The sequence below is a fragment of the Sminthopsis crassicaudata genome, chromosome 4, assembly GCF_048593235.1.
Source record: "Sminthopsis crassicaudata isolate SCR6 chromosome 4, ASM4859323v1, whole genome shotgun sequence".
NCBI lineage: Eukaryota > Metazoa > Chordata > Mammalia > Dasyuromorphia > Dasyuridae > Sminthopsis > Sminthopsis crassicaudata.
The window spans coordinates 13,284,256-13,312,216 of record NC_133620.1 but is presented as its reverse complement, the minus strand read 5'-3'; positions in this window follow the sequence as shown (position 1 = coordinate 13,312,216).

The following is a 27,961-nucleotide window of genomic DNA, read 5'->3' as shown; positions in this document are numbered from 1 at the left end:
TCATAGTTTCCTTCAAAACTCAGCTCATCTGTCACCTCCTACATGAAGCCCTCCCTGATTCCCCTAGTTCCAGGTGCCTCTTCACCCTCCCACCCACTTTTATCTTTTATTCATTTTGTACTAATTCATTTGTGAGCTTGTTGTCTCCTCCCTCCCTCTCCCCATAGAATGTAAACTCCTTAAGGGTGTTAAGTTTTTGTCTTTATATTAATCAATAAATGAATAATCAAAACTGTACTACATGTCAAGCATTGAATAAAAAAGGGCAGAAGAAACAGCATGTCTGCCTTCATGGAACTTACAGAGGACAGAGTGAGACAACATACACGTAATGCAGACATATGTTTCTCTGCACACATCATACAGAAACGCCAATAGGATTGGGGACTGGATGTGGGATGTCTTTAGGGTAAGAAACTCCTGGATGATAAAATCCCCTCTCTCAATGTAGCTCTAGACTTTTAGACTGACTTGAGCAGGTGACTTGAACAGGGTCACAAAGCAGTCTGTGACAAGTCCCCAAGGCTGCAGGGCTGGCACATCCATAAGTGAGTGAGATGGTGGCCACAGAGGTGCAGGGATAGGTGCATCCAAGAGATGGAGAGGAGGTAGACTTGGATTTTTTCTTACCCCACTTGCCATAAAGACTGCCCCAAACTTTCTAGACCCCCCCCCCACCTCTCAGCAGGTCAGGTTAGAACTTCATTCCTGCACGCACTCCCTTTGGGATTTGTTTTTCTGAATTTTCAAAAATCCAGCCCCTCCACTTAGTAGTGACATGAATTTAGATAAGTTACATCCCTTCTCTGGGCCTCAGTCTTTTAATCTGTAAAATGGAAATGAAATCTGTTAATATCTATACACAGTGTGGATGAAGTCACCCTTCTGAAGTATTCTAGGGCTAGGTAAATACTAAAATAGTAACTATTCAAGACTCAGATATTGAATTCAGGTGTTTGTTGGTCATGGCTGACTCTGTGACTCCATTTGTATTTTGCGTTTTGACAAAGACAAAGATCCAAAAGCCATTTCCTTCTCCAGCCCATTTTACAGATGAGGGAACTGAGGCAATCGGGGTGAAGTGACTTGCCCAGAGTCACCCAGCTAGGGAGTCTGAGGCTGAATTTGAATGCAGGTGGTCCTGACTCCAGCTCAGCACTCTATCTACTGTAGCACCTAGCTCTTCTGAACTGGCAGCTAGGGAGCGCCATAATGCACAGAGCTCCAGGTCTGGAGTCAGGAAGACCTGAGTTCAAATGCAACCTCAGACACCTATGAGCTGTGTGATCCTGGCCAAGTCACTTTGTCTCACTTTTCTTATTTGCAAAAATGAGAGAAAATATATACCTCCCGGGGTGGTTGTGAGGCTCAAATAAAATAATATTTGTTAAGTGGTTTGCAAACCTTGAAATGATACATAAAAACACTACATAAATAAATATAAAATAATATCTAAGTTACTGATACTGGTACATTGAGGTAGATGATCTCTTCAATCTCATAGCTCACAAAGCATCCCTGAATGTCCATCCTGTTTGGCTCTTCTCCATGTGTCCCCCTACATTCCCCCATAGAGTTCCATAGAAAGTCCTGGAGGGCTCCCTTGCTTCCTCCTGCTAAGGCAAGGGTAGTGTGGAGCACAGAGGCTCTCATGTGACCAGCCCAGAGTTTCTCCGGATCACTCACTTCTTTGATGATGCTCTATCTTATTTTTGATTATTACCACTCCTGCTGCTACTGCCACCACCACTACTACTCTACTACCACTACTATAACCACTACCACTATCATTACTGGACCACGACCATTGCTCTACCATCACCACCGCCATTACCACAACCATTACCAGTACTACTATTACTGTTACTACTACTACCATTACCACTACTGTTATTACTACTACTACCTTCACCACCACTATTATTACCACTACCATCGCTACTACTACCACTGTCACTGCCACTACCAGTACTGCTACTATTATTACTATTACTACTACTACATCACCACTATCACTACTACCAGCATGACCCTACTACTGATACTATTATTATTATTGCTACCACAATTAGTACTGTTACTACTCCTACCACCACCACCATCACTGCTACTGCCACTGTCACTGCCACTACCAGTACTGCTACTATTATTACTATTACTACTACTACATCACCACTATCACTACTACCAGCATGACCCTACTACTGATACTATTATTATTATTGCTACCACAAATAGTACTATTACTACTCCTACCACCACCACCATCACTGCTACTACCACTGCTGCTACTGATGCTACTACTACTACTGCTACAACAACAACACGATAACTACTATTACTACTGCCATGAACATAGCATGAGTATAGTGCTTTAAGGCTTGCAAATAATTTTACTAATATGACCTCATCTGATTCTCACGACAACTGAGAGATAGGTGCAATTATTGCTCTCGTTTTAATGGGTTAGAGGCTGGATTCGAATTCAGGGCTTCCTGACTTCCAGTCCAATGTTCTAATTCCTGTGCTTTTGAGATGTGTTTCCTTATTTATTCCCAACTACAACAAATGTGCCATCATGCACCTCTGCGTGACCCTTTGGGTGACATTTTTTAAATCCTTTAAGCCTCAAGCATGACAATAATGTCATACAATCATATAATAATGTGGATAGATAAATGAATGAAAATTTAAAATATCTATTAAGCACCTGCTATGTGCCAGATACCACACTAAGTGCTGGCATAAAAAACAAGTGAGACTGTCTCTGCCATCAAGGACATTCTTATAGGGGAAGACAATTTGTAAAAGGGAGCAAAATTTTGAGGGAAAGCTAGAGGTGGTGCTGCAGTGGATAGGTTGCTGGGTCTAGAGTTAGGAAGACCTGAGTTCAAATCCAGCCTCAGAATCTACTAGGTAGTATGACCCTGGATAGTTCACATCACCCAGTTTGCCTCAGTTTCCTCATCTGTAATTAGCTAGAGAAGGAAATAGCAAACCACTCTAATAAGCCCAAATGGGGTTACAAAGAGTCAGACATAAGTGAAAAATGACTGAACAACAACAGCAACATTTAGAAAGCTACAGTGGAGACAATGGTGGAGCGATTTGGAGGTGCCTGGGAAATGACACGAAGGCTTAGTTCAAGGCAAGATAAGGGGAAGATAAGCCCAGTTTCCTAGAGCACAGAGTTCCAGTGGGTGGAAGAGTCAGAGTGTGGGCATCGTGGTCTTGAAATGACTTGGAAGGGGTGTTAAAAAGAGGAACCTTTCCTTCCTCAGGGAACTTGGAGATCATTGAAGGACATTTACAGTTTTCCAAAGGAAAGCATTCCACACTCTTTCTATTCAATTCTGGACCAAATCATTATCTATTTATGTGTATATACATATATGTATATATACACACACATGTATGTATGCAATTGTCTGCACAAATACACACATCATAAACAGATTGTCCTCAACGTTTTAGTGTTGTTTAAGCTACAGACATAGCACATCTTATATATAAATGTTTTATAAATATACAAAAGACACTATGGAAGAGTTTGATAGGCTGTACATATAACTGTGTGTCACATGTCATCATCTGGACAATAGAAATGTTTCATCTGCTTGGTTTTTCCCATGTAGATGGTTAGATTTCTGAAAGAACAACTACTGACCTTCCCAATTATAAAATTTTTTAACGAGAATTTTCTATTTTTTATTGATGCCAACCTTGCTGGCAATATTTAATAGGGAACAGACAATTTCTGCTATTCTTTAGTAGACCATATTTTATCTGTCACATAATTGAGCAAGAGGTAGAAAATATCAGGATCCCATTGCGTTTATTGTTTGTTAAATATAAAAGATTGCATTTGATTCTGTGGAACAAAGCACTTATCTCAAGGAACTTTTCCAACAAGCTTTGTATATATACATCAATTACTTTAAAAGATTAATAGAAAGACATAAAACCAAAGCAAAGGCTAAATCAGGAACACATATATTCCAGTTGTTGTTTTCACAGAGGATAATTAGTGCAGATTCCAAGTTGAGAGGGAATCCCTAGGGATGGAGAAGTCCTTCAGATGCTCTGGGTTGTAGATAGCATCATTTTGGACACATTATGGCCCAAAACATGGCAGAACATCCTGGAAGATATTCATGACCTGATTCTGTTTATGATTTGCTGGTCCAAAAGTTTCAATTTCCTCTATGGTAATCTTGTGTGTGTGTGTGTGTGTGTGTGTGTGTGTGTGTGTGTGTGTGTGTGTGTGTGTTCATGGGTCAGCATTGCAAGCAATATGACCAAGAATCTCATTAAATATCATTTCTTGGTTAAAACCAACTCTGCTAATCCTCTTTATTTCTTCAAGATGAACCAGTGAGTTGTACTTTTCATTTTACAGCTCTTTTTTTTTTTTTAAAAATGAGATGCAGTGAGTTTTCCCATAGGATGTCAATTCATTTATAATGATAACACCTTTAGATTACCAGTAGTTAAATTAATATTTGTGGATGGTCTGATAGTTTTATAATTTTTAGTATCTTTCATTTCATTTCAAATTTTCTTCGAGAAATGGAAGGAGATGAAATTATGCTTAAGCAGATTTTTTTTTTTAAATCTGCTTTATAGTTCTTTGTGGCCCCAAAGTTATCACCTTCTGTCCAACCTTCTGGCAATAAACTTCCTTGATTGAGCTAGGCTAGATCACAAATGAGATAATCTATCGTGAAGTCAATAACAGATTTTCGTCATTGTTGTTGAGTCATGTCTAATTTGTGACCCCATTTTGGATTTTCTTGCCAAAGATACTAGAATAATTTGCCATTTTTTTCTCCAGATCATTTTACAGATGAGGAAACTAAGGCAAACAGGGTTAAATGACTTGCTCAGGATAACACAGTTAGTAAATGTCTAAGGTTACATTTGAACTCAGGTCTTTCTGACTCTAGGAATGTCACTCTTTTCACTGGGTCACCTAGCTGTCATGTGTCTGAACTTATACTACCCTGCAATAGATTTCAGATGCTAAAAGTCATCTTTACATAAGCTATTGGAATAGAAAATTAGTTGTAGCATTTTTTTATATAATTCTTAAATATACTTTTTAGTGAAATAGTGACAGAGAAATTTATAATATGATAAAATATTATAAATATAAAAAATACAATTCAGCAAACACTTTAACACCATGAAGCACTCTGCTAGGCAAATTTAGCTATGACATGGTTACTGCAATCAAGGACCTTCCTATTTAGTGGCAACACATAGAAAATGCCTGCTATATTTAAAATTGGTGGCTGAGCACCTTCAGATAAGAAAATCCCCTTTGGGATTCCAAAGAACAGAAATGAGGATAGCTTATTTGATTATGATTCTGCACATTCTAAACACCTACCTTATTTTAGAATGTTATTGTTCTGAGGATATGTTCTTTCTAAAAAAACATTTTATTTTATTTTTATTAATGCCTTTTGTTTTTACAACCTCATTTATTTTTGAACACATCCTTTTTCCTTGTCTATCCAGTGAGGAATCTCTGGTAGCAAAGATTTAAGAAGAAAAATTAGAAAGTTGTTTTGCAGAACTGACTAACATATAAACCATGTCTGATAGTAGGTTTTATATTCACACTCATACTCCTTTGCCTCTACTTACCTCTTTTCCTCTGAGAACTGCCACGAATGCCACCTTTTTTTTGAAGATCCATCTTTCTTTCACTGATAATTAGTTTCCTCTTTGAGACATTTTATTTTGGATGGGTTGAAATTTGAGGTCCCCCTCTTTTGGGGATTATTCTTTTCTCCAATTTCCCATGAGGTTACTCAATAGACATTTCTTCATATTTGAAGGGCTTTTTGAAAAATTTGGGGTTTGTAATTGAAATTGGGAAACTTAATTATCATATTCCTTGATATTTCAAGTGTGCATTTTTCTTCTTGGCCATAAATGTTTAAATGAATAAAAGATTAAAGAAACAAAGAAATCAGAGGAAAGGATAATATAATACATTCCAAAAGAAAAGCTTAAACTTTAATCAGCCCAAAATGATATTATCTCACTTTTTCCCAAGAAAGAAAAACTTCCATATTGCTTTGACCTGTTAACATGCAGATTTGGTATATGTAATACAGTAACAGGAAAACTGCCATTTTATTTTATTTTTTTAATAGTAGCTTTTTATTTACAAAATACATGGGTTTTGTGGGCAGCTAGGTGGTGCAGTGGATGGAGCACCAGCCCTGAAGTCAGGAGGACCTGAGTTCAAATGTGGCCTGAGACACTCAACACTTTCTAGCTGTGCGACCCTGGGCAAGTCATTTAACCCCAATTGCCTCCCCCCCAAGAAAGAACAAAATACATGGGTTTTCAATATTCACCCTAGCAAAACCTTGTGTTCCAAATTTTTTCCTGCCCCCCCCCCAGCAATTAATCTAATCTATGGTAAATTATGCAATTCTTCTATATATATTTCCACTCTTATCGTGCTGCACAAGAAAAATCAGATCAAAAAAGAGAAAGAAAAAAAGCAAGTAAACAAAAGAAAAAGAAAAAAAAATACTCTGTTGTGATCCACAATCAGTCCTGACAGTTCTCTTTGCACCAGTTTATTTTAGAAAACATGTAGGTCATATCTCTCTTCCCCAATAATTGGAGGAAACCTCACCTTTGAACTTATTTATTTTTCTGCCATGAAAAACTCCACAAGGAGGAGACTGTCCATTTCCAGTACTTTTAGGCTGATGTACATTTGCAAAGGTAAGAATGTCATGGGTGGTATCAAATGGTACCAATGGGCTGTTAGACATGAGTATCCTATGTGTGAAGACTCAGTCCTTGGGGAATCAGGTCTGTTGCTGTCATTGTTGGGAATCCTAAATATATCAAATTAATTTTTACAAAGATACACACACACATTTTCCTTTATTTATTGAATGCTCATCAGATTGCTGTTAATGTAGTGAAATATTTGTAGGCTAATTTCAGAACTGAAACAAGATATTGTGAAAATTAAAGCTTAATAAATGTTTACCATAAAAAAGAATTGAGTATCCTATGATGTCATAAACTTTGATATCACATTAAAAAAAAAGAATGGCAAGGTGATAGGATCTACAATGACTGTTTGTTCATGAAGAGACCAGAAATATGAATTGAGACATTGTTTACATTACTGCCCAATGCTCCATGTACATGGCTGGCTGGCTCCATGAGGGAGGATGGCCAGGAGGGAGAAGTTAGGCCCAAATAGAGATAACTCCACCTTTCTCCCCTGTCTAATATCCATGAAGGCATGGGCTGTATCACAGGACACAGATTTAAAGCGTTTAGAGGCTTCTGAGGACATTTATTCTCATCCCCAATTTTAAAGATGAGAAAATTAGCTCAAAGTTATATAGCTTATACCAAGTCTTATCAAAAAGCATTAATTAAATTCCTACCATATACCAGGTTCTGTCCTAAGTCCTAGAGGTAAGTACTAAGTAAAAACAAAGTGTTTGGAGGCTTCTGAGGACATTTATCCTAATCCCCTCGTTATAAAGATGAGGAAATTAGCTCAAGGTTCCATAGCTTATACCAAGTCATGTCAATAAGCATTTATTAAACTCCTACCATATACCAGGTACCATCCTAAGTCCTAGAGGCAGGTTATAAGTAAAAACATAGATGAAACCAGATATTGACTCAAGTTTTCTGAATCCAAGTCTAATGCTTAAGACCATTCTGTTATTCACTTTTGTCTTTCTCCACTGGCTAGCACAGTTCCTGCTAAATAAATGCTTGTTGATGAATAAGGAATGTTTCATCATTCTGTCTAAGATTAGCATGCTTAAGTGTGTCTAAAATCTGGATTTTCTTTAGGTGTGGATATGTCCTCCACTAGTGCATTAGACTGTGAGCTCCTTGAGAGAAGGGCTGTTTTCTTGGTCTTTTTATTTCTAGTGCTTAAAATGAGGTCTAGCACACAGTAGGAGCTTAATAAATTCAATGCAGACTACAAGCCATCTAAAGTATAATTTATCTACATATTCAAGAGTTCCTGGGGCTAAAAAATCCATCAGCCAGCAGAAGCCTGGTGATGAATCTCTCCAAAGCTAAGTAGGCTGACCCTTGGATAAAAGCTATACACAGTACATCACTAGGTTTACACTGGCTTTCTTGTTTTGGAAGTATCTTCCATATTGCTTTCTTTGCCTCAAATAGATATAAGATGAGGCTTTTTTTTTAAAAATCAAACATAGTTTGACAAGAATAGTAGCTGTCATTTACAGAATACTTTAAGGTTTGTAAAATGCTTTATAAATATTATATGATTTTATCCTCACAACAGCCTTGGGAGGTTGAAGTTATTATTATTATTATTATTATTATTATTATTATTATTATTTTGTTAATGGGGAAATGAAGGCAGAATTTAAGTGGCTTGCCCAATGTCACAAAAAATTTTTGTTAGATCTGAAGGGGACACAATAAATTCAAGGAGAAGAGGGAGAACTTTAAGCTGGGGAAATCTGGGAAGCCTTAATGGAGGATGTGGTATTTGAAATGAGTCTTGAAAGATTTCATTTGATGCAGATGGGAAGTAATGCTAGGAGGTCTTTGTAGACATGGCTGTCAGTGATATTCAGAGACTATAAATTTTGAAGATGGGGGAGGGAGAGTTTTACAGCTTGATGAGGAGAGCCTAGTCTATGAGGCTCAAAAGTGACTCTGATTGTGTTTCCCTGACAGGTGCAAACATTTTCATTATCACACCAATTTCACAGGGCCCTATACACTTGACCTGGCTACTTAACCCAATAATATCCAATAAAACCCAATAATACCCAACAAAACTCAATAAAAATCCATTTGAAGCTCATCAAATTATTCTCATTTGGGATATCCTCATCATATCCTTTACTTATAAGAATCAGAAGTGGGAAAGGATAGGATGATATTGGCAAACATTAAATAGTACAGTTGCACTGGAAAGTAGACTGCACGGAAGGGAGAAATAGAAAATAAAATTGGGGAAAGTGGCAGAGGCAATCATATGGAAAAGTTTCTTTTTTTTGGCAAGGAAATTGGGGTTAAGTAACTTGTCTAGAGTCATACCGCTAGTTAGCGTTAAGTGGCCAGGTCATCCTGACTCTGGGGCCAGTGCTCCATCCAGTGTGCCACCTAGCCACCCCAGAATGTGGAAAACTTTCAAAAGTAGACTAATGATTTTGCATTTTGCTAATCAGTGAGAGGAAGCCATTGAGCAGGGGATGATGGGATCTAACTTCTACTTTAGGAAGATATTTTTAGCAGCTGTGTGAAGAATGGATTGGAGAGGGGAAAAACTAGATCCACAGAGACCAGTTAGGAGGCTATCACAACAATCCAGATTCTCCCCTTTTAATGAGTATCTGAACAAAATTGGCAGCGATGAAAAGGAAGGTAAATATATCAGAAATGTTTTGTAGATATTAAAGCCAGGTATAGATCTTTTTTTTTTCCCTGAGGCAATTAGGGTTAAGTGACTTGCCCAGGATCACACAGCTAGGATGTGTTAAGTGTCTGAGGGCAGATTTGAACTCCGGTTCTCCTGACTTCAGGGCTGGTGCTCTACCCACTGCACCACCTTGCTGCCTCCAAGTGTAGCTCTTAAAGCCTTTGGGGAAATCTCTACTGAAATAATGATTTGGGTCCTCAGCACGTTAATACCCTTCTCTCTCTCAGGATGCTAGGGATATCCCTGAATGGGTGAAGGGCTGTTTTTCTAGTGCTATATAGTGCATAAGCCCACTAGTGTGTTTTTCCTTCACAATTGTCAGTTGATATCAATTAAACGTAATTAGCTTTTAGAAAGGGTTATTTATTAAGGTGGTATAGTAGCAAGAGCAGTTGGCCACACATCTTTCTGCCCAAAGTATCCTCCCATGAGACATAGAGAATCTAGAACAAATTGGGCTCAAACTTTGTGAGCAAAGTGCTAAGTCATACCTCTTTTCCTCATCTTTATTAGGGGCTCAAGAAGTTATTTGCTGGGATCCTTGAAGAGTCATGAATCTTGCAGTCTGTTTTGGGGTCTCGAGGTAGGTGCTGTTGCCAGAGAGATGATGGAAAGATGGGAAATATAAAGCCTTTCCAAGTCTTTGAAACTTGCAAGATCCTCCTCTAGTCTAAGGGATAGGGAGGAAAAAAGAGATCTCAACTGAACATGAAACCAAGGCGTGCTCATCTCCCCACTATCCTTTTGGCTCCTTCTCAGAAGTTTTGCTGGAGTGCCCAAATCTCTTTCCATAGGTATTAGTCTTTTTCTGTTTGACCCAAGAGAACAGGATGAAAAATAGTGGGCAGACATTGTAAAGGGACAGATTTTGGCTACACAGGGAAGAACTCCCTGACACTGAAAGCTGACCCAAAGCAAAACAAAATATCTCATCAAGTAGAGAGATCCCTGTACCTGGAAGTCATCAAGCAGAGACTGGAGGACCACTGGACAGGTATGTCATCAAGGGGGTTCTTCTTCAGATAAAACTTGGCCCAAATGGCTACTGAGGCCCTCTCCCAGTCAGATTCTGAAATTTGGGGGTTTTATGACTCTGTGGCTGGTCACAGGAAGGCTATTTTAGAAGACTGCAATTTGAGAAGAGTGATTACGGCTCCGCCTTTTGGGTGACAGTGTTGATTTTATATAATAGACTGGGTATATTATTGCAGCTGTTTAGGCATCTATTGAATGCCATTCTCTTTTCCCTTGAAGTAATTAAATTATTTTCCCATCATCAAATTAAACTCCAACCTTCTCAGTCATAAGAGCTCTTTGATTTAAAACATTCATGCAGGATGGTTCTTTAGACAACTAAGAAAATAGAGTACATTTTCCAAATGTGATTTGATGAAATCACCAATTACAGCTGTAATTTATTCATTGTTGTCTTGTATTTATTACGCCACCTGTTAATCCATTTCCTTTGTCCTATACAGTGGGAAACTAAAGTTTCTTCTTTAGATCGGTGTTCTCCTGTATCAACAACTTACGCTCACTTTTTTCCCCCCCAATAAATTTTTATTTCTATTTCAAGGAACTTCCATAGTAATAAGGAGGACAGGGGCAGAAATGCCTTTGGCAAACTCGGTGGGATTTACTAAAACCAAAGCTTCAGATTAGGCAGAAAACCTCTGCCAGGAGCATGTGGCTTTTGGTCCCTGCATATCTGATAACTGTGTAGGGCTGAGAGGCTGGGTTCAGGAACTGAAACCATCATGGATCTCATTACAAAGTTAACTTCTTGGTACTCAAGGCAATTAAGATTATAAATCAAAAAAATGCCCTGAACTGCATTAGAGAAGGGAATTTCCTCACTTGGGAGTTCCCTACATCACTGGATTCATCGAATTGCTACACCTCTCCTATTTGCCCAAGGTCTTGGGCAGCTTAGAGTTTAGTCCATTGTATGATATTTTCCCAGGGATATAAATATAAATATTCAAGATGCTAGTTGGCTGCATGGAACTCTCAAAGGTTTCTTGGATTCCACTCCTTCACTTCCTTTTGTCAACCACCAGCTTTGGAATCACAGTAGAGAAGGCCAGAGACCAATCTACTTGATCCCAAATATTGGTCCAATAGTTTTCATGCTCTTGGCTTTTATCTGCTATCCACTATTGGGCTGTTTCAGTCATATATGATTCTTTGGGATCACCTTCGGGGTTTTCTTGGCAAAGATACTGGAGCGGTTGGCCATTTCCTTCTCCAATTCATTTTGCAGATGTGGAAACTGAAACAGGGTGAAGTGACTTTCCCAGGGTCACACAGCTTGTAAGTGTCTGAGGCAGGATTTGAATTCAGATTTTCCCGACTATTCTTAGTGTTCTATCCACTGCATCACCTAGCTGCCTTCTGCTATCTGTAGGTAACCTCACAATATGGGAAGGATTGGTGCCCCCAGGAGGGCTGCTGCCTTCCTTTACAAGCCATGGGAGAGGGCCATCTACAGCCATCTTGGTCTCTACCTGGCCACTGGACCCAGTTGGCTCTAGAGGAGAAAGTGAGGCAGGTAACCTTGCCCAGCCTTCCCTCACTTCAATCTGAGTCGGTGTCTGTCACAGCATCGCCTCCCTGATACCATGGTCCTCTTAGAACAAAGTACACACAGCAGCAACAACGCACAGTTAAGCTGCTCCGCCTCTCTCCTGGGGGTGGTGCCTTCCATGAATTTGGTTCAACTTGGCAAACTGTTCAAATTGTTATGTTGTACAGATTAAAAAAAAACTACCAAAATCACAACAGGGCAAATCCTTCCTCAGACATTTACTGGCTCTGTGATCTTGGGAGAGTCATTTAATCTTTGTCTGCCTCAGTTTCCTTATCTGTAAAATAAGAATAATGGTCACACCTACTGTAGAGATCATTATGATCTATGATCAAATGAGATAAGTGCTTTGCAAATCTTAAAGTGCTGTGTCAGTGTCATTGGACTCCACCAGTGGCTGGCAGTGCAGCCAGTCTAGGTGGAGGATGCTGGGCTCCTGCTTTCAGAAACCATAGCACATTTCAGCAACCAAGATCCAGTCCAGCAATGGATCAACCCTGAAGCCACATGCCTGGTCCTACAAAAGGCCTGGTCCCATCACATTGGGAAGTGGGCTCAGCAGGGTGAAGGCTTTGTAGAAACTAAGTTCTGGTTCATTTTGCCTGGGCACCAAGATGGCACAGAGAAGAATATGCCATCAATGGGTGTGTGTAGGAGCACATTTGTACTTCTGTCCAGGTTTGCTCCCTCCCTTCTTCCCTCCCTCCCTTCTTCCCTCCATCCCTTCTTCCCTCCCTTCCTTCTTCTCTCCCTTCCTCTCTCCATCTGTCTTTACTTCTCTCTCTCTCTCTTTAAAGTACATAAACCTTAGTAAAAATTAATCAATATTAATTGTTTCAATAGTAGAGTGTAATTCACTGGTGAACAATATCGAGGAAAATATTGAGGAAAATAGATAGGAATGGCAGTTTGAGCTGTTAGCATTAGAGACCAACCTTATGACTCCTTAGCGTTATTATTACACTTGGAATTTTGAAAGGAAGATGTAATTTTGGTCAGAGATCTAGCTCATAAGTATGTACAAGAGTAAGGAAGACTTCCAGAACTTATTTAAAGGTCTACACTGGTTATTCTTATTATTATTGTAATAGTTATGTTTACATTTATTTTTATTTTTATTTTTTATTTTTAAATTTTTTTTAAATTTTATTTTTAAATAAAAAATAAATATATGCTATTTATATACATAATAGAATTTATTTTTCTTTTATAAATTTAAACATTACTTATTATATTACTTATAAGTTTAAACTATATTTTGTATTTTTTATTTATAAAAATTCAAATAAAACATTTTATATTTTTATTTATAATTTAATCATAATATAATTATGATTTAAATTTCCAAATACTTATTAAATCTAAATGTATTTCTATTTCTAATTTCTGTTTACTATTTCTATTCTATATAAGTGGAAATTTTTTATTGTTGGAATTGAGTTTCCAAGCCAACATTCTAACATAGACCCTTTGACTCCAAATTCCATATTCCTTCCATTACATAAGCAATGACTACTCCAATGTCTCACATTCATATAGTGCTTTCAGAGTCACAAATTTCTGTACATGATTCTCATGTAATCCTGGGATGTAGAAGCTATTATTATCTTTGTTTTACAAATGTGGAAACTAAGGCAGCTAGACCCACCTAGGTTCACACAGGATGGCTGAGGCAGGATTTGATCTCGGGTTTTCCCAATTCTAAGTCCATCAGTTTAGTTACTATGCTACTTCCCTTTTCCCTAACTGTAGAAAGCAGACTTTGTGCCAACTAGATATAGCCAAAAGAACCCTGGATATATAATGAGTGGACTTATATTCAAATCCTGGACTTTGGGCAAGTCACAATCTCTCTGAGCCTCAGTTTCCACTAGATGCTCTCAAACTGAAAGAATCCAGAGGAGGACAATCAGGATGCTGAGGAGACTCTTGATCAGCTCCAGGTCCAATGGTTATTACTTGGAGTCTCTAGGAGTCCTACCTCATATAACTGGGTGGCTCTGGGCTAGTCACAACCTCTCTCAGCCTCAACTTTGTCACCTGTAAAATGGAGATAATATCATAATTATGAGTATTAAATGAATATTAAAATTTAAAAATATATAATATATAAATTAAAATAATATATGTAAAATACTTTTCAAATCTTAAAGTATGAAATTAATGCTAGTTTTAGATGATGATGATGATATTGTAATATAAAGAGTTGTTGAAAGTCCTGGAAGTTAAGGGGACCTCACAGCTTGGAAGAGCTTCTCAGACCAAGGGAAAAAGCTAGGATGATGGATGGGAATTATAAGGACACTGATCTTGGCCAATGAAAAACACTGAATTTTTGTTGTTCTGTCATTTCCAATTTTGGAGACCCATATGAAGTTTTCTTAGCGAAGATACGTGGTTTACCATTTTCTTCTCCAGTTCATTTTACAGATGAAGAAGCAGGCAGACAGGATTAAGTGACTTGTCCAGGGTCACACAGCCAAATTTGAACTTGGGTCTTCTAGATGTCAGGCAAAAAGGCTCTATCCACTGCGCCACCTAGCTGCCTGGACATTAAGTAGTGACCCTCCATAAAGGTGGTAAGGTATAGTCACATCACTGGAGTTTCCCTTTTTCCTTTCCTGGCCCTGGATGAGGTCATAAGTATCATGGGAAGAAAATACAATCTTGTGGAAATGAATAATCCTAAATGCTTCCTGACTTCAGGGCTGGTGCTCTATCTACCATACCACCTAGCTGCCCTGATATTTTATTTTTCTTCACTATTAACACTTATCAGAGTGGGTGATTTTTATATAGAGCTTTGTGACTTACAAAGATCTTTACAGATATCATTTCATTTTAGTCTTACAACAAATCTAGGAGATAGGTGGGATTATTATCCGTATTTTGCAGATGAGGAAACTGAGGCAGACAAAGGTTAAGAATTTGCCCAGGGTCACAAAGCTATTATCTGAAGTTGGATTGAAGACCTTCTTGAGACTAGGTACAACCTCCTGTGCCTCCAATTATATTCTTAAAGCCCAAGGTTCTACTGGATTTTTCTTGAGGGGGAGTGCTACCATCTTACACCGTTGACTTATCTTGAACCTTAAATTCACTAAGATTCCCAGATTGTTTTTTTAATCTAAGCTATTTTCTCACACATGTCTCCAACCTTCTGCTTGGAAAACTGAATTTTTGAATCCAAGTGTAAGACTTTGCATTTATCCCGATTGGGTCTCCATCTTGGATTCAGCCCAGTTCTGGATTCTTGGGATCGTTTTGAACTCTGACTGTGATCCAACATCTTCGCCATCCGGGAACGTCTAATCTGAAAACTTGATGGACGTGTCATCGATGCCTTCATTGAAGTCACCAATAAAAATGTCCAAAAGCTCAGGGTCAAGGACAGTTCCCTGGGCCGGTCTATTACTGACCATCTCCAAGGTAACACTGACCCATTAATGACCAACGGGCTGGTCTGACTTACCCAACTGCAGCTCACGTCTCCTTTTCTTTCACTAGGAAAGTGCGTGAGACATTGTGAAATGCTTTCCCAAAATCTTCTCACCTTTCAAAAAAGAGGGAGTCTTTGCACAGAACTTTATGTTTTGCAAAGCACTTTGCAGGCGCTGTCTCATTTCACCCTCACAATAACTGTGGGAGTTATTCTCAGCCTTCTTTTATAGATAAGGAAAAGTGAGGGAGACAGTGCTCCAGTAAATGTGCCAATGAAAGTAAGTGACTTGTCCAGGCTCTCACAGCTAATAAATGTCTAAGGCTGCATTTGAATTTAGTTCTTCCTAATAGAACCTGGTGTTTTAGTCATTGTGCTACCTAGGTACTGTTTTTGACCTACTGGTCAAAAAAGTTGACAATGGGTTGGGATTGGTAATATTGAATGATGAAGAGGAGGTAGACACATGTATACTAAACTTTATAGAACTTTTATTTATTTGTTGTTGTTGTTGAGGCAATTGAGGTTAAGTGACTTGCCCAGGGTCACACAGCTAGGAAGTGTTAAGTGTCTGAGGCCAGATTTGAACTCGGGTCCTCCTGACTCCAGGGCTGGTGCTCTATCTACTGGGCCATCTAGCTGCCTCCTTCATAGAACTTTTCAGTCAAAGGGAGGAAAAATTTCAAGAAACAGCTTGAAGAGTTAGGATGGTCAAAGGAAGGAATTTTTCTTTGGAATGGTAAATAGCTGATGATGCTGGATTTTCTGCTTCAGAGAGGATGATAATAAAGAGAAATTGAAGACATTAAAGAGAAGGGAGGTGAATGGAACAGTCACAGAGGGAATAGAATCAATAGTTTAGCTTTGGCAAGTAGGAGAGTCATAGGGGAGACTGAATTTAATCCATCATTGATTAGGTGATGTTATCGTGTAGCTAGAGTTTAGATGCAACAAAGATCTTGCCTCTACGCAGCTTAAAGTCAAAAAAGATATAAGACACAGGGACAGCTAGATGGCACAGTGGATAGGACGGTGGCTCTGAATTCAGGAAGACCTGAGTTCAAATCCAGCCTCAGACACTTAATACTACCTAGGTGTATGAATGACCCTGGGCAAGTCACTTAACCCTAATTGCCTCAGCCAAAAAAAAAAAAAAAATAGGATACATGCACAAGTAACAGTAATACAAAGGAATAAATAATAGATGTATAGGGGAGGTATAAAGTGCTATCTTTGTGAGATCTGAGCTGGAAATGTTATTAATAACGAGGCATCAGAGAAAAACTTATTTGGGCTTTAAATGAGTTCCCATAGGTAAGGAATTGAGTGAAGGCAAGTCAGGTGGAAAGAATAGCGAGCAAAGGCATGGAGAAGGGAAAATTCAGGAAATTCACAGGAGATGGGAAGTCCTTAATTCAATGTAATGGTGAGATACTTTGTGGGAAATAGAAGGAAGTAAGACTGGCAGTGTAACATGCTGACCCATTGACTGAAACCCGATTTTCTATTGGATAAATTAATTTGGCAAATAAGACTCTCCCCCAGAGAATGCATGGTAAGGCTTGAATGCGCTATACTTGTATTTTTGACACACCAGCAAGTCTGGGCTGTTCATTTAGTCTCTATCATGGCTTTCTTCAAGAAGCCATTACCTCTATCTGCCCTCCACTGCCCCCCAAATGCCTGTGAGTCAAGATCACCTCAAATTCCCCCCTTCCCCAGGAAGAAAAGAGAGAGTGGCCATCTGGAGAGAGGGATTCTGGATGACTTGAAGTCATATCCTGCCCTCACACTCATTGGTTGTGTGACTCTGGGCAAGTGAGGTCATTTCTTTGAGTCTCATTTCCGAAGATGTAAAATGTTACCTCCCTCATGGGATTAGATAGATCTTCTGTCCTCCTTTCTTTCCCCTTCTTCTCTCCCTCCTTTCCCCTCTCCTCCCTTTCCTTCCCCTTTCCCCTCCTCTCTTTTCTTTTTCTTCCTTCTCTCTACCTTTCATGTCTTCGCCTCTCCTCTCCTAATGACAAATAAAGCTATTTACCATTACCATTAAGCATTTACCATACACCAAAGCTAGACTTTTTGAAATAGAAATATCAAATGAGAAAACATCTGTAGTGTTTAGTACTTACCTGGTACATAATACATGCTTCTTTCCTCCTTTTCTCCCCTTCTCCATTGCTGTAAGCACTAGGGTGACAAACACAAGCAAGCAAGTCTCCCCCTCCCAGGAATGGAGGGAGACAATATTTAAGGAAAAGTAGAAATGGGGAAATGAGGGGGGACAAGGTGTGAGGATTTGGGAGGCGTGGTGTGCACATGGTGGCCTTCAAGAGAGGGCAGAGTCTGGTGCTAAGCCAGTGAAAGAGACAGGTTAGGGTTGTTGTGAGAATTAAATGAAGTGATAGGACTAAAGTACCTCAAAACCTTGACATTTTGTTTTGTTTTACAAATGTTGACTCTTATCCTCTGACCTCCCCAACTGGAAATGGCTTTTGATCCTCTTGTTTTACTTTGCATTGTGATTATTAATATATATGAATACCAAAGGGCAAGCTGATTAATAGCGGGTCTTAGCCTGGATTTTATGTCTAATAATGTATACAGCTAAGAACACATCTTAAGCGATTGAACAGCCAAATAAACACAAATGAATGAGGAATGTTTAGGCCAGGCCTGGTCTGGAACAAAATTTTAAAATAGGCAAAAATTGGCTTTAATGCTTATCTACCTTTTACCTTCCCCATCTTATCTGAAAGGGCTAATTGTTCTTGCACAGGGTAGAGGGGAGGAATCACTTGCAATTGATGTAGTGGCTTATGATTTTTCCATCTCTCCTCTCTATTACTGTCTCCATCTTTCCTTCTTCCCTGCTTCCTTTCCACCATTTTCACTCAACTACTCAACTACTTTTCTCCATTGATTCCCCTAGTCCCACTTCTATTCAAATCCCCATTCTTTCTTCATATCTTTCTCCATTCATCTTTTCCACTATTTATCCTTCTGTTTCTTCCTTAGCCAATCCATCCATCCCACCATTCATCCATCCATCTATCCATCTATCCATAATATTCCTCCCTTCTCTCTCTCCTGCTCTGCCCTTTCCCATTCTTTCCCTTCCTTTCCCTCCCTTCCTCCCTCCCTTCTTCCCTCCCTTCTTCCCTCCCTTTTTCCCTCCCTTCCTTCCTCCCTCTCTTCCTCCCTCCCTTCTTCCCTCCCTTCCTTCCTCCCTCTCTTCCTCCCTCCCTTCTTCCCTCTTCCTTCCCCCCTCCCTTCTTCCCTCTCTTCCTTCCTCCCTCCCTCCCTCCTCTCTCCCTCCCTTCCTTCCTCCCTTCCTTCCTCCCTCTCTTCCTCCTCTCTCCCTCCCTTCCTTCCTCCCTTCCTTCCTCCCTTCCTTCCTCCCTCTCTTCCTCCCTCTCTTCATCCCTCTCTTCCTCCCTCTCTTTCTCCCTCCCTTCCTTTCCCTCCCTTCCTCCCTCCATTCTTCCCTCTCTTCCTTCCTCCCTCCCTCCCTTCCTTCCTCCCTCTCTTCCTTCCTCTCTTCCTCCCTCCCTTCCTCCCTCCCTTCCTCCCTCCCTTCCTCCCTTCCTTCTTCCCTTCCTTCCTGTGTAGACCCAGGTCTGCAATAGGATGAAAAGTTCTGGGTGTTCCATGCTAGTCTCTTTTCCTAGGCCACATTTCTAGGAAAGCCAGAAAGCCAGACACCCACACTAGCCAGACACTCTGGACTGATTCAGAGTGATTCCTGCTCCTGGACCACCCCATACCTTGCCCTTAAAAAAAAAAAGCTAGCAGTCCTTAGTCCCTAAGGGTCATAAAATATGCTTAAAGGCCCTGAATATGTTGAGGAAAATGTGACAGGATAAGTATGATGTAATTTAAGTATTTTGGCACAGAAAATGGAAAGGAATTACATTTCCTATTATCTTCCAACAGTTATTGAAAATGAAATGAAATATACTCTGTTCCCCTTACCCCTTCTTTCTCTCCCCCTTCAAAGGATTTTTCCCCTCTTTTAAATACAATTTCTCTTGCAGTTTGTACCTCTGCTTTGCATTCTCTTCCTTCCCTGGTGAGGAGGCATTTTGTTATGAAACATTCCAAGGGAAAAAATGAGCCAAAAAAAAAGTACGCTACTTCTTTAAAATATATTGCAAGAATCCTCATTTCCAGATTTTTATAGCAGCACTAGCTGGTATTCTAGCATGCAGTTTTGTAATTTATTCTGAACATTCCACTTAAACCTTTTTTCAATAGCATGATTTTATTAGAGTCAGCTCACTGGACTTTCCCAAAAAGGTATTTAAGATCAAATAAAACCAGTGCTTGGAAAAATATCATTACAATATGAAAGCAGTTACAAAAACATTAGTACTGCAAAGTTTTATTTCAAATGGCTGAGCCCGCTGCACCCCAGGTTACTCTACTTGGGCTCTCCAGGCACTCTGCTGGGAGAAGTCGGCAAAAACTGCCATCCTGGCACTTTGGGTACTTTGGGGCATGTGGGGGGGGATATAAAAATTTGCAGTGAGGCAGCAAAATTTTTAGTTTCGATCTTTAATGCTAAAAGCAAACTGCCCATCCTGCTTATATTCTTTCCCAGTTATGGGGGTGGGAGTGGGCAGGGTTTTCTTTCTTTGACTATTGATAGGTATGAACATTTCAATTTCCTTTTTACCTATAGAGATAGCGGGGAGAAAATCATAGATTTCAATACAGAAGTGAGTCTTAGAAATCATTTAGATCAATTCCCTCATTTTATTTTTAAACAAATTAAATTGATATCATCATTTTGGTGTTTATTTTGAAAATGAGATTTAGTGATAGCTTTTTTGTTTGTTTGTTTCTATCCCAGGCAATTTGGGAGATTGCCATCGCCCTCATCCTTCCTTCCCTTCTTCTCTGAGAACTTAGCCTTCCCTTTTAACCAAGAAAAACAATTGAGCAGAAACCACCAAATACAAGGACCACATTGTTCAATATACGCAACGTTCTGCCATTTCAGTTCCTTGCCTTTTTTAGCAGAGAGAAAAGAGGTTTTATAATCTGGCTCCAGGACCAAGACTGATTATTGTATTATTTTGTTCAGTTTTGTTTTCTTGTAGACATCTTTTCACTGATATTGTTATAGTCTGTGCATATAGTGTTCTTCTGATATATCTTCCTTCTGCATCAGTTGAAACAAATCTTGCCATATTTTCCAGAATTCCTTCCCTCCCTCTCTTCTCTCTCTGTCTCTTCTCTCTTAACAACTCTCATTCTGTGTCAGTCTCAGGCCTCTAAAGGAAACTTCCAATGGGGAAACATGGCAGGTCTGAGAGCATTGACTGGGACTCAGAGGTCATGGGACTTGTCCAAAGTCAATTATATGTTAGAAGCAGGACTAAAACCCACCTCTCTCTGCTGAGTAGCCCAGTTCTTTGTCCATTTGTTGCAAAATAACATTCAATTCAAATTATCTATTGTTTTATTTCAACTGTTCCCCAAATCATGAGCACCCATGTTGTCTCCACTTTTTTTTTGCTACCATGAAAAGTGCCATCGGAAATGTTTGGGTATCTCTTGGGCCGGGTCTAATCTTTTTACCTTCTTCATGGCAGGTAAAGTGGTGCAGTGGATAGAGGAGCCAGGTGTGTGGTTTGAATCATACACTGGCTATGAGATGGTGGCCAAGTCACTCAATCTGTCTCAGTCTTATTTTTCTCATTTGTAAAATGGGGGATCATCAGAACATTTACCTGGCAGGGTTATTGTAAGGACCAAATGAAATAAGCATCAAATGAAATGAAAAAATTGAAAAAGAGCTTTGTAAACCTTCAAAGTTCCATGGGAATGTTAGTGATCAGTGAATCTATTTCATTTTCCTGTTGTGAAAGCTGGTTCGAAGAGGTTGATTTATTTGTCCAAGGCCCCAGAGGTAGCAAATGAGAGAAGCTGGAGTCACACTCACCTTCTCTTACTCTGTCACTAGTGCTCTTTTGACAACATTATGATGCTAATCCCTAAAAGCAATAAAAATGCTTTAAAATGTTTAGGACTAGGGGCAGCTAGGTGGCACAGTGGATAGAGCACCAGCCCTGAAATCAGGAGGACCTGAGTTCAAATGTGACTCAGACACTTAACACTTCCTAGCTGTGTGACCCTGGGCAAGTCACTTAACCCCAATTGCCTCAGCAAAAAAAAACCCAAATTTAAAAAAATTTTCAGGACTGGTATCAAGCTCTGGTGGGTAGAGTACAGGATTTGGAGTAAGGAAATCTTGTTTGGAAGGCCCTGCTCTTTCATGTGTTACCAGTGTGACTGTGGATGGACACACCATATCACATCTCCTCAATGTTAGAGAAATGAGTTTATCTCATCTGTCCAATGAGGGGTTTGGGCTCTTAGCTTGGGGTCTCTGAATTTATTTTCAAAATATCTGAGCAACTCTTTGTCAGTAGAATTGGATTCCTTTGTACGTGTATGTATTTTATTTGATACTTTTGAGAATACGATTCTGAGGAGGCCCAGTGGATTTCCCAGATCCCAAAGGGGTCCATGGCATCCAAAAATGAAGGTTTAGGTGATTCCAAGGATCCTTCCAACTCTAAATCCTATAATCAATCAATTAGTCAACATTTATTAAACACCTGTTATATGCTAAAAATACTACACTGTACTAAGCACCAGGGATACTAATAAAAGGCATTCCCTGGCTTTAAGGAGCTTATGATCTATTGGGGGAAGACAACATATAAATGGACATAATACAAAGCAAGCTCTGGTCAGTATAAATGAGAAGGAAGGGATTAACAGAAGGAAGGTATGGAATAGAAAGTGGGAAAAGCTTTCTGTAAAAAGATGGTGCTCTTGATCTGTTTGCAGAATGAATTAGATTTTTTTATTTCTAATTTTCTTCTTCCTTTGTGTATTTGATGAGTCCATTCTTTTCTGTCAGCCAGGACATCAGAGTTCTAATATCTATCCCATTCTTTCCAATTACACAGGTTCTTTTCATCTAGTTCCTGCTCCTCTCTCTCCTGGACCACTGCAATGCTCCCAAATCGGTCTGTATAATGGGGATAATATCACCTTTACCTCACTCAAATTTGTTGCGATCAAATAAGATAGCATGGTCATTGCTTTGGAAACCTTAAAACACTATGTATATGTGAGGCATTCATAATTATTATTTTCATATCTTCACCTTAGGAGGGTAGCTTTCCCCCTGTTCCTTTGTCATTTCCCCACATGCAAAAGCTAATTCACAGCCAGGCCCTAAAGAAGTCTTGTAAGAGGGCCTTGATGTGGTATTTGCAAAATCCAGGATGGGCCCAGTGAGTGATTCCATCGACTTTCCGCTCAGGCTCTTATTTTCAATTAGAATCTGATTTTTGTCAGCAAAAAAAAAATGAAGGTGTCACTTGTCATAATATCAGAATCCTTGCTGGGTCAGGGCTTTGTCTGGAGGAGGGGTATAATTTACTATTGATCCTATGGGATCAGAACTTAGGCAAGACGAAAAAAGTTCAGTATTTTTAAGAATCCATATTTCCATGTGGTTGTCCCCAGGTAAGGTGTATAGCATCTGGTGAAGGTCATCTTCCTACTTGGGGCTTCATCTGCCTCCTCTGTGAAAAGGGGGAAAGTCAGACTAAAGAAGCCTAAAGTTCCATCCTCCTTTCAATCTATGATCCTTCTGACAAATCATCATCTCCTCTGATCTTCTCAACACTCCCAAGTGAAACGATGCCTGGGGGCAAAAATGATATCTTCATTTTTTTTGCTGACAAAAATCATATTCTAATTGAAAATAAGAGCCTGAGCAGAAAGTCACTGGATTTTGCAACGCCACATCAAGGCCCCACTCTTTAGGGCCAGGCTGATGGATCTCAGTGCTAGGCAATGTGGTTTCAAGTGCTGTTTTCCTGTGTGATCCATTAATTCTCTGACTCTCAGTTTCCCCATCTTTAAAATGGGGACACCAATACTTGAGTGACTCACCTAACAGGGCTCCTTGCGATGAAAACTCCTTTAATACATGAAAATGGGCAATCATCAAGATGCAGGGATTGCCACCTATTTTCTTGAAGGGGAAAAGGAGACTTAGAGACATTTTACAGTCAAAATTTGAACCCAGAATCACAGATGTGAAAATTTTACTGATTCTTTCCCAAGTGACTTTAGCAGTAGCTGGAGTCTTGGAGAAGAGCCTGGATGAGGATGGAGTCTGAGGACCTGGGGCCACTTTTTTAGCTGTGTTGCTAACTTCAGGACCCCGGACAGTTCCTTTATTCTTCCCCAGACTTGGTTTTCTCCTTTGTAAAGTGAGAAGGTGGAACCAGGTGACTTCCACCATCTCTTTCAGCCCTTCATTGACTGTAGGTGACCGGAGTTCAATCCCTAGCTCTATCTCTTTTGTCTTGTATCACCCCTGGCTCACTTAACCTCCCTTCCCTCCTTATCTCTAAAACAAGATGACCTCTAGAGTTCCCTGTAGATCCACAATTCAATCTTCCTTTGTCTAGAAAGGCCCCAAATCTTGGCGCTTTACTGACTTTTTTTGTGTGTGATCTTGGGTCATCCCTTCCTCTTCTTTAGCTTCTTTATCTAGAAATTGAGAAAGGTGGGACTAGTGGATCTCCAAGGTCCCTTTTGGGTCCAGATCCCAACTACTCTAGCCAGCTCTCTAATCTCTAAGGGTTTCTTCCATCTCTAGACCTTAGGTTTGCTTCTCCCTCTCCCTTTCTTCCCCTAACACATCAAGGCAGTCCCATTTAAACTCACAAATGAGGGGCCCTCGGCGTGGACTTCTCGATGCGATTTCGAAATCGTGGCTTGCCATTCCTATTACTTTTCTAAGTCGAAATAGGCTCCAAAAGTAAAGTCTTTATTGCTTCTTAAAAAGCACACCACTCTGTGATAAATTCTCATATTTTGACTGTTAATATGTTTGAATGAAAATTATTTATACATTTGGGTGAGGTTGAGTGGTTTCCATTTGATTGCTGCCTCTGGAAATGAAAGCAGAATAGCAGGAAATTTACATGTCATGCCGTGATGTATATTCAGATTACGAGATGATTGTACGGCAGACATACACCAAGTAAAATCATTCGCATCAAACTGTGACAGGCACCATTCCTGACAAGGCCTCTTAGTTTTGGGGGCTATTATCGTTGTACAAGAATATAATCTATTGACAGCCGGGCTGTTTAATACATTTAAAGGCAGACAGTGGAATAGAACTTAACTGCTTTCATTCACCACTGCACAAGGGCGCCGATCAAAAAGTGAATTATATTTAAAAATATGCATGTATGATGATAAGATGCATGACATTCATCAGCCTGTTTAGTCATGGTTAAGCTGAGATGGGGCAGATCCAATATTACTGCCATATGTGGTCGGGAAATAGAGACGTGAGACTGGGAATTAGATGATCGCCCAGTCAGAGTGAACAAACAGGAGGAGACATTCTTTTGGAAGGCCCACTCCACTTGTCAAGAGGAGAAGAGCAAGGGTCGGGGGGATTTTCCACTTACATGGGGTGTCGCCGACTTTGGCTCACAGATGGGGCAAGGACAGAGGGAACTGTGTGTCTTCTCCCTGAGACAGAGCTGGACCTAGGGTGGGATGAAGAGGGCTTTATCTCATAATGTTGAAATTTAGAGTGTGCCTAGAGCAACTGATCTCAGCACCAAGATGGCAAGAGGAAACAAAAAGATGTAATAGAGAACGTCTGAGCTTCTGCCTCCCTTTCCAAGTGAATTTGTCTTAAAGAGAGTGACTTAAGGAGTCACTCTTTTAGTTCTTTTTTTTGTAAAATTTGTCACAGGAAAAAAAAATCAACACCCTACTTTTTGTGACTCTGCCATTGAGTCTGGTTACAATACTTCCCTGTTCTCTTTGTGCTTATATATCTGCTTCTGAGGGACTAAATGGGATCCATTTCTTGCTAGAGCCCTAACATGAAGTGAGGAAGAATATACATAGAGACTTTTCTGTCCGATAATGTCGACAACAGATGTGAGCGGTAGATGACATAGTCTGATTCACACAAAAGTTAGAATTCATTAGATTTCATCTATATTCTAGATTCTGTGCTTGGTACCTCAGGTAGGTTACTTTTTATTTTCGGGGAGAAAAATACAGAGATAAACAGTGTAAAATGCATACTAAGTAAATACAAAATATATTTTTAAGTGCAAGCAATAAATTTGTAGGAGGTAAGTGGTCAGGAAGCTTGAATGAGGGTTACACCCAGATAACTGATGGATAAGGTACCTCTTATACATGAACCACTATGCTAGACTCAATATGCAATATGCTAGAATACAAATATAGAAAGCAAAATAATTCCTGACTTCAAGGAGCTTATAGTCTACTAAACTATAGACTACTGGACTAGCATCTCCAAGTGTGTACATTTTATTTCTTTATATATTATATATTTTATTTCTTTGTGCTGGAATATATATTCCACACCAATATTGTCATAGAGGGAGACTCCTGGTAGAGTGTAAAGAATCCTGCATCTGGAGTCAAAGACCTGACTTCAAATCTTCAGATGAAAAGAATCTGAAAAGACTCATCCATGTTGGATGGAGACTCCATCCTTTATAAGGATCTGAACAAGAATTGGGCAGCTTGAGAGGGCCTGAAGAATCTATCCTAGCCTATCACTTCCAGTGAGATCTCTAGTCTATGGATGTATCAAACATAAATCTCGGTAAAGATGGAAGTGTTCTCTGAGATGCTGTCCAAGATCTGGCCCAGAACTCAGCCAGGTATCGAAACAAAAAAAAATAATAAAATGAGTCATTTCTTCCTGGAGGAATGAACTAATCAGCTAATATTCAGTTTATGAGATGAGAATAACTTTGAAAGGATCTACAGTAGAAGCAGGAGTTAAAACAGGGAAAAGGGTTAAAATGTTGGCTCTAAATCTCTGCCAAAATGCTGAAAGCATTTTCTGGGAGTCTTTACCATCCCACAACCCCTTGAAAAAAATGCCAGAGGGAGCTACACCCCTTTGTCTCTTCCTTTTCAACCTGAACTGTCAGTGTGAAGGGAAAATTAGTTTTAATGCCCATTTCAAAGGTTAATCACAGAGAGGGAGACTTTTATCCTTTGCAAGGTTTTATAAGACTGTCCTGAGGAAAGTGGGTATGGTTCCCCTAAATAGCATAAAACCTGAAGGAGGCATGGATTCCAGCCTGAGCTATCAGGGCTGTTCTGTTTGATTATTTGAATTAAAAATCCTTCAGAGGCTGTTTTATCCATCGACAATGCTCTTTAGTGAGAAGGGCTGTTCTAGGGATTTTATGTTGGGAGGTGCACTCCTGATAGGGAGCTCAAGAGAGAGGAACACTGGAATGAAAAAGCAAATCATCCAGGTCCAGAGATGTCTTCCTCTACTCTAGCCAGAAGGAGACCTTTTCTCCACCACCAAAGGGTTCTGGTGCTTCATTAGAGTGTGGAGGTGGCCCTGGATCTGTCCCCTAAAGCCATGCCAAAGTAGCACCAACTCTGGGATGTCTTAACAAGATGGGAAGGCTCCAAGCATGGGTTTGGCGACAGCTATAACAGTCTATAATTAGAATTATAATATATAAACTCCTCTGTTTATCATCAGTCCTGGAAGAGCCAGCCATTTCTGTGGACTTCTCAAGCTGGAATATTTCTCTGTACAACTCGCCTCTTTTTCTCAATGATGAGTTTTCTCCTAAAGTTGCCATTTTGTGAAGTGACCCACAATAGTCTTAATTCCCTCTCTGCCCTGTTCCTGGTTCCTGGACTTCAAAATCATGGCCCCTCCTTTTATTCTCCTCCTTCCCCTGTTTTTGTGCTTCGAGTACACACACATGTATGTATATATCTTTGTGTGATTTGTAAGCACACGTAGATATATTCATATATATTGTACATAGATATACATAGATAATATACATGTTTATATTTATTATATTTATATATAACTATATATGTCATGATTATATAACATATAAGTATATATAAATAAAATATATTTGTAATATGTTTTGTTATATATTATATTTCTTATGTTATATAACTATCATATATATATATATATCTATGTACCTTCCCACATACATACATGCACATCATCTGTTCAGTCTCTATTCCTCTCTCTACTTTAGGGCTGTCTCTTGTTAGTGAATCATGGAGCTCTGTTGTAGATTTCAGTATTAGGTAATCCAGTGTCCAGCAGTGAAGCTTTATGGGAATAATCCTTACCAATGAAGACTTGTACTCTTTCTATAAGTGACATACATTCTGTATCTTTTCTGTCAGGAGGCAAGTACTTGGAACATCTTTTTTTTAGGTTGCAATGGTGGTTGGTCATGGTGTTTATCAGTTTTTCAATGATACTTATTATTGTTATTATAATATAAACTATTCTCTTAATTTGTCTCCCTTTGCATTGGACTTCTTGTGATTCTCTGAAACTTTTCCT